An 8,116-nucleotide genomic window follows, 5' to 3' on the forward strand; every position below is an offset into this window, starting at 1 on the left:
ACCTATAATACTAGAATATAATGAAAAGCTTTACTCTGATAAATTTGAAAACTTAGAGGAAATGGACAAAGTCCTTGGAACTCATGCCCTACCCAGACTGACACAGATCTAGAACACTTGAACAGATTCATCACAAAAGAAGAAATTGAAAGGGTCATGAAAAGACTCCCTTACAAAAAGTCCTTAAACAGATGGCTTCACAGTTGAATTCTACCAAACAGAGAATATTTATCACCAATCTTACTTATGTTATATTAAAAAATAGAAAAAGAGGGAACAATTCCAGAGGCACTCTAAGAAGCAAACATAACACTCATACTAAAACCAGGCAAATATATTAAAAAAAAAAGAAAACTACAGATCAATACCTCTCATGGACATAGACATAAAAATCCTTAACAAAATCCTAGCCAACAGAATCTAAAGCACATTAAAAAATAATTCATCATGACTAAGTGAGATACATAAGGAGTATGCAAGAATGATTCAGCATAAGAAAAACAATCAACATAATTCACCACATTAAAAAAGCAAATAACAAGAACAATATGATCCTAGCAATTGATGCAGAAAAGGCATTTGACAAAATGCAACACCTCTTCCTGATTAAGACACTGAGCAAAACTGGAATACAAGGGAATTTCCTCCACATAATGAAAAGCCTATACACATAACCAAGAGCCAATGCCATTCATTCTCAATGGAGATTGACTAAAAGTACTTTCTTTGAGAACAGGGACCAGACAGGATTCCCACTGTCACCACTTCTACTTAATATTGTATTGGAAGTGCTTGCTAAAGCAATATGACAAGAGAAGGAAATAAAAGATATCCAGATTGGCAAAGAAATGGTTAAACTTTCCCTATATCTGACATACTTTGGACAGGTTGCTAGGAGGGACCAGTCCTTGGAGAGGGACATCATGCTTGGGAGAGTGGAGGGACAGCGCAGGAGGAGAAGACCCTCTATGAGGTGGATTGATTCAGTGACTAGGGTAATCGGGGTTGGTGTGTCAGAGGCAGTGTGGTTGGCGCAGGATAGAGCAGAGTTTAGGGCTGTTATGTATAGGTTTGCTATGAGTTGCAAGCAACTTGATGGCACATAACAATAACAACAACAACAATATGCAGCTGATATAACAGTAATGTAACATTGTACACAGAAAACCTCAAGAACTAAAAAAAAACCTGTTAGAGTTAGTAGACCACTCAGTGGGATTATTCTACAGTAACAAAGAAAACTCAGAGACGGAAACCAAGAAAGCAATACCTTTTACAATAGCCAACCACCAACTGAGATCCTTGGGAATGAACCTAACTAGAGACACAAAAGACCTATACAAAAAAAAACCTACAGAGAATGTTTATGAGACACAATAAGAGACCCAAATACGTGGAAAAATGTTTCCTGTTTATGGATGTTGTCATTTGTTACTATGTGCTGTCAAGTTGCCTGTGACTCATAACAACCCTATGTACAAAAGCTCTGAACCCGGCTCTATCCTGAGCCAATCTTATTGTCTCTGGACACCAACACACATTACTCCAGTTACTGAATCAATCTATCTCATTGAGAGTCTTCATCTGTTTTGCTGTCCCTCTACCCCCCAAGCATAATGTCCCTCTTCAAAGACTGATCCCTCTTCGCAACAAGCCCAATGTATGTCAGATGGCGTCTCATAATCTTTGCTTCCAAGGAGCAGCCTTGTTTAATCCTCTCCAAGACGAACCTCTTTGTTCTCTTAGCAGCCCATGGTATATTCAATACCTTTCTCCAGCACCACAGCTCAAAAGTATTAATTCTCCTTCTTTCATCCCTAGTTATTGTCTATCTATCTAATACATAGCACACAATTGCAAAGACTGTGGCCTGAATCAGGCATACTTTTGTCTCTAGAATGACATTGTTGCTTTCCAGTACTCTGAAGATGTCCCTGACAGCAGACTTCTGCAATGCAATTCATCTTTTGATTTCCTGGGTGCCAAAAGCGTTGATTGTGGAGTCAAGGAAACTAAAGCTGTTAACAATCTTAATCTCTTCATCATTCTATCATGATGCTGCCAATCAGACCAGTGGCAGGAATCTTTGTTTTCTTGATGTTGAGCTTCAATGTATATTGAAGAGACAGGAAAACTCAATATTGTGAAAATGGCAGTCCTAACAAAAGCAATCTACATGTTCAATGTAATCCCAATACAGATAACATATTCATTTTTCAAGGAGATCAAAAGGGAAATTGTCAAGTTTATTTGGAGGCCCTGAATAAGCAAAGCACTGCTGAAAAACAAAAATGAAATTGCAGGTATAGCACTCCTTGACCTCAAAACATACTACATACCAGTAGTAACCAAATCAGAATAGTACTGGTACAAGACAGGCAATACACCAATAGAAAAGAATTGAGAACCCAGAAATGGACCCTGCTATCTATGGTTAATTGATATTCAACAAGGAAATAAAACCCATCTTATGGGGTAATGATTACCTCTTTTTAAAAAAATGGAGCTGGATAGTACAACAATGAATGAATAGAAATCCAAAATCTCTTCATTAATATTAATAAGATTTAAAAAAAATGGTGCTGATAAAATTGGACTGCTTCCTGCAGAAAGCTGAAACAGGATCTACATCCCACACCCTACACAAAAGTCAACTCAAGGTTGATCAGAGACCTGGAAGTAAAGACCCAAACTATAAAGTAAATAAGAGACAAACTGGCATTAAGCTTAGAAGGCCTAGTCTATGGTATAAAGAGACTGCCAAAGACAGCCAGAAATGCACAATCTGAAGAGGATAAAATTGATGAATTTGACATTCTAAAGATTAAATCTCTTGTGCTCATCAAAAACTTTTTTCAAATAGGATGAAAAGGAAACCTACTGACTTGGAACAAACATTTGGCAATATCATCTCAGACAAGGGTCTCATAATGAAAGTGTATAAAATACTCCTTGGCCTCCAGAAGAAAAAGACTGATAATCCAATTACAAAATGACCAAAAGACTTGGAAAGACTTTTCACAGAGGAAAACATTCAGGTGGCCAACAGATACATGAAGAAATCCTTAAAATCACTGAAATACATATCAAAACTACAATGAAATATTATCTTACCCCAATAGCAGTGACAAAGTTTAGCAGGGCAACAAGTAGTAAATGTTGGAGAGGATGTGATCAGATAGGAACTCATACATTGTTGATGGGATTGTAAGATGGTACAACTACCCTGGAAGGAAGTTTGGTGTTTCCTCAAAAAGCTGAACATGGGGATTCCATATGACCCAGCTACTCCACTTCTTAGAATACACACCAAGAGAATAAGAACTGTGACACAAATGGAGATTTGTACACCAATGCTCGTAGCAGTGTTATTCACCATCACAGGAACATGGGAACAGTCCAAATGTCCAACCACAACAGAATGGATTGAAAAATCATGGTACATTCACACGATGGAATACTATGCAGCATGCAGGACCAATGATTTTGTAAATTACTTCCTAAGTTGGGAGGGGCTGGACAGCATTATGGTAAGTAAACTAACTTAGTCCCATAAGGCAAATACTGTATAAGATCATACTATATAACAAGTATGAGGATCAAAGGGGTGGCGGTGGGGGAGCAGAGGAATGAAGCTGGGTGTGGGGTTGTGGGGCAGTTAATCATAGTGGTCACACAATTTGAAGGCTGGGGCAGGGTGGTGAAGGAAATGGAAAAGGTCCGATTTGAAAAGCATGTACACAAACTTGTAAATAAAACAATATAAAAGAAAAAGATTATAATAAGAAAAAATAAATTCATCACCATTGGATCTTGTTCATCATTACCTCGTACAAAATTAAAAAAAACATATTAAGACAATAACTTTCACTAAATAATTCTAATATATTAAGACAAAGCAATAACAATGGAGACTAACATAGCAAAATATTAGGCTTTCACAGTGTGTGATATTTTTGTAAATGGCAACGTCTTACCTGTAACAAAAGAATGGAAGACAGAGTAATTTATTTAAACAGTTCAAGTGATACTTATAAATTTGTCTCCTACAAAGATTGTAACTGGATCAATCAGGATCTTCATGATGGATGGAGAAGAAATTGAGGTTGTTGATAACTTCAGTTTGCTTCATTCCACAATTAACACTCTTGGAACCAGCTGTCAGGAAAACAAAAGAGAATTGCATTGGGAAAGTCTGCTGTCACAGTCTCTCTGAAGAGCAACAATACCAATCTGGAAAATAAGGTGCCTGATCCAGGCTTCACAATTACTTGCTATGTATTTCAGAGCTGGACAATAACTAAGGATAATAGAAAAAAGATTGTTGTCTTAGAGTTGTGGTTCTAGAGAAGAGTGTTGACCATATCGTGGTTTACCAGAAGAACAAACAGATTGCCTGCTAAGGTTGAAACCAGGCTGCTCCCTGGAGTAAGAATTTTGAGGCTCCGTTTCACATACTTTGGGCATGTGGCCAGGAGGAAGCAGTCCTTGGAGAGGGGCATCATGCTTAGAACAGTGGAGGGGCAGCACAGGAGAGGAAGATCCAGCATGAGATTGATTGACTTGACTGGAGAAATGGGATTAAGTCTATCAGAGATGATGAGACTGGTTTAGGATAGGACAGGTTTTCAGAGCTGGTGTGCATAGGGCCGCTATGAGTCACAGGCAACTTGATGGAACATAAGAACAACAAAAACTACAAATAAGAAAAATGTTTTTAAGGATATTTTTATGCAGAAGTTTAAAAGAGGTCCTTGAGGTCCTTGATAGCAGATTTTTCGAATGCAATTTGTCTTTTGATCTCCTGGCAGCGTACCAAGGGTGTTAATTGTGAAGCCAAACAAGCTGAAGCTGTTAACAATTTCAATCTCTTCTCCGTCTATCATTATGATTCCAATTGGCCTAGTAATGACAATCTTTATATTCTCGAGGTTGAACTTAAACCCAAATTGAAAGCTAGATTCTTTGACCTTCTCCAGTAAATGCTTCAGGTCCTCCTCAGTTTCAACAAGCAAAATTGTGTCATCTGCATAATGCAGATTGTTGGTGAGGTTTTCTCCAATCCTGATGCTACATTCTTTCTCATAGAACTCAGCCTCCCAGATGATATGTTCTGCATATAGATTGAAAAGATATGGAGATAGGATACAACCCTGGCATACAATTTTTCTGATTTTAATTCATACAGTATTTCCTTGCTCTATTTTGACAAATGTCTTGTGGTCCAAGTATAGGTTTTGGATAAGCACAGTTAAGTACTCTGGGATTCCCATTCTTCTCAGAGCTAACTACAGTTTGTTGTGATCCACACAGTCAAATGCCTTTGCAGTCAGTGAAACACAGATCGTTATTCCTCTGGTATTCTCTGCTCTCAGCTAAGATCCATCTAACATTGGCAATAATATCCCTAGTACCATGGTTCTTTCTAAATGCAGCCTATACATCTGGCAGTTCTCTGTTGATGTGCTGTTCCAGTCATTTGGGGATAATTTTCAGCAGGATTTTACTTGCATATTATATTAGTGTTATTTTTCAATAATTTCCACACTCTGTTGGGTAATATTTTTTTTAAATGGGAATAGATATCATTATCTTCCAGTCAATTGGCCAGGTGGTTGTCTTACAAATTTCTTGGCACAACTTGCTGAGCATGTCCAGAGCAGTGTCTGTTTATTGCAATGTGTCAATTGGCATGCCATCAATTCCATGGCCCTTGTTTTTTGCCAATTCCTTCAGAGCAGCTTGAATTTCCTCCTTCATTCCCAATACTAGATTATCTTAGTACAACAAAATTAAACATACAAAATTAGTGTCCTATATAGCAAATCTTCCTAATCATTTTCTTCCTAATACTAGCTCCTTGCTTGTATCTGGTCCTCTGAATTTCCATGTGTATTTTTGTTTGTTTTAGAATTTTTCTCAAGTTTTTCTCTCTCTTTCTTACACACGTAAAAGTGAGATTTTATTTGTAATTTCATTGACTCTAGAGTCCAGTTTTAGGTGAATGAACATCTTTAAAATGTCTAGTATTCTGATATGTGATCCTGGGATAGGCCTTCACTAAGGACCCTAGTGGTACTGTGGTTAAAGAACTTGAGTATTAATCAAAAAGCCTGAATTTCAAATTAATCAGTTATTTGATCAAAGAATCTTAATCACAAAAGGACAAAGACTGCTTAATGCCACAGTTATAAAACAGGACTGACATCAGGTTTGGGGGGAAACTAAGAAAAGAGAGGATAAATAATGTACACTGCCTTGAAAGAGATGAGGGAGAGAACTGTTTAAAAAGGATATATGATTAGGTATTATTTGCATGGCAAGAGCCCAGAATAAGAGCTGCATAGTAAACTGGACTGGGGTTGGGGGATTGTATAGCAATGAAAGAATTTTATCTTATTTTTCTACTCAAAGAGAGAAGTGAACTGGGGTGGGGAGTGGTCAGGGAGAAAAATGTGTAACAATAAAATGAATGAAAATCCGAGTTCTCTATAATATCTCATTAAAAAAGTAAATGTTGTAATAGTCTGCTACTGTTCTGTAGCATTACCGTAAATCGGATTGAACTGTCAATAATGGGATTGTCTTTTTTACTTTGATAATATCTTATGTTTGTTATTTATTTTGCCATATTTATTCTTGTTGTTGTTGTGTGCCATCGGGTAGCCTGCAACTCACAATGACCCTATGTACAACAGTCCTAAACCCTGCTCTATCCTGTGCCAATGTCATTGTCTCTGACACACCTACCCCCATTACCCCAGTCACTGAGTCAATCCATCTCATCGAGGGTCTTCCTTTCCTGCACTGTCCCTCCACCCTCCCAAGCATGATGTCCCTCTCCAAGGACCGGTCCCTCCTTGCACCATGTCCAAAGTATGTCAGATGAACCTTCAGAATCCTTGATTCCAAGGAGTAGTCTGGCTTTACCCTCTTCAGAACAAACCTATTTATTCTCTTAGCAGTCCATGGTATATTCAATACTCTTCTCCAACACCACATCTCATAGACATCAATTTTCCTTCTATCATCCCTAGTCATTATCCCACTCTCTGATGCATAGCAAGTGATTACAAAGACCATGGCATGTATCAGACACAGGATTTAAGTCTTTTTTGATCAAATTTTAAACTTTTCTCCTTTTTTAAACTTTTGAAAACACTGACTTTGTATCTAACAGCCTTGTTACAATAATTTAATTATAATATTTATCTGTGGATCCCCTTGGACATTATCTATTTATACAATCATTTAAACAAATTTTTACTTGTTGCCTTTTAATTATTGTCTTTCTTTATTACAATGACTAGACCTTCCAGAACAAATCTGACTACATTTGTTGGTTTACATATTTGTCTTATTTTTGATGTCAGAAATAAATATATCACTGTGTCTCTGGTGCCTATATGAATGTCTATTTGTGCTTTGCTGATTAATTAAAGGCATGTGACTAGGTGGATCATAACAAATTATGGCTAACATTGAGAAGAATAGGAATTCCAGAACACTTACTTGTGCTCATGGAAAATGTATGCTTAGACCAACAAGGTGTTATGAAAACACAGCAAGGGAACACTGTCTGGTTTAAAATCAGGAAAGGTAGGTATGCGTCATAGGGGGGAAGTAGTGTGTGAAAATCCTATGTATTGCAGAAAAGAAAAGGGCAAATAAGTCTTGGAGAAAGTGCAACCAGTGTGATTCCAACATGTTGGTGAAATTTCTTTTCACACACTTTGGGCCTTGGAATAGGACAGCATGCTTCAAAAGGTGGAGGGTTATTGAAAGAGATGAAGACTCTAGACATGATGGTTTAACATAGTGACTCTATCAGTGGGCTTAAATATCTCAGAGATGAGAGAATGGCACAGACTGGGGCAAGGTTCAGAGCTGTTGTTCATAGGGTTGCTAGGAGTTGTAGCTGACTATATGGAAACAAACAGTAACAAATTGAAATTGGATAATTTCCAAACTATGTGGTGAATAAGGGTTGAACTTTAAATGGAATCAGTTCCATTTCTTGCTTAAGAAAACTATAGTTTATTGAAAATAAGTACTTTTGAAAGGTAAATTTTTAAAAAGCATATGTTGTTGTTATTATGTGCCGTCGAGTCGCCTG

The sequence above is a fragment of the Elephantulus edwardii genome, unplaced genomic scaffold (genome assembly GCF_000299155.1).
Source record: "Elephantulus edwardii isolate Elephantulus edwardi_28Jun2011 unplaced genomic scaffold, EleEdw1.0 scaffold00002, whole genome shotgun sequence".
NCBI lineage: Eukaryota > Metazoa > Chordata > Mammalia > Macroscelidea > Macroscelididae > Elephantulus > Elephantulus edwardii.